Source organism: Natrix helvetica (assembly GCF_964273705.1).
Source record: "Natrix helvetica genome assembly, chromosome: 1".
NCBI lineage: Eukaryota > Metazoa > Chordata > Lepidosauria > Squamata > Natricidae > Natrix > Natrix helvetica.
In genome coordinates this window covers 357859251-357859870 of record NC_138548.1, presented here as the reverse complement: position 1 = coordinate 357859870, position 620 = coordinate 357859251, and positions in this window count along the sequence as shown.

Here is a 620-nt window from a genome sequence, read left to right as displayed (position 1 = left end):
GGGAAACCAGAAAGGCAATTTATGTATGCATGTCTAAGAAGAGCTACAGTTTATTTGGATTATTAGTCAAATGGCCCTTGCATATTTTAGACAACTATATATAGTCCTTGATTTACTACAGTTCATGTAGCGATTATTCAAAGTTATAGAAGCACTGAAAATGTGACTTATGACCATTTTTCACACTTATGACTGTTGCAACATCCCAATAGTTAACTGATCAAATTTCAGATGCTTGGCAACTGACGCATAACAGCTGGAATGTCCCTGGATCATGTGATCATCTTTTGTGAGCTTCTGACAAGAAAATCCAATGGGGAAGCTAGATTCATTTCATAATATTATTACTAACTTAACAACTACATGATTCACTTAACAAATGTGGCAAGAAAAGTCATAAAACTTGGTAAAACATACTTAATAACTGTCTCACTTAGGAAAAGAAATGTTGGGCTCAATTGCAGTCATATGTCGAGGACCACCTGCACTTCTATTGAAGCTCTTTCCATAATTCCTTTATTGATATGGTTTCTCCCATGTGTGGATGCTTCTATGGCGAGTAAAAGCATTACTCCTTGCAAACTTCATTCCTCACTCCACGCATTCATATGGTTTTTCCC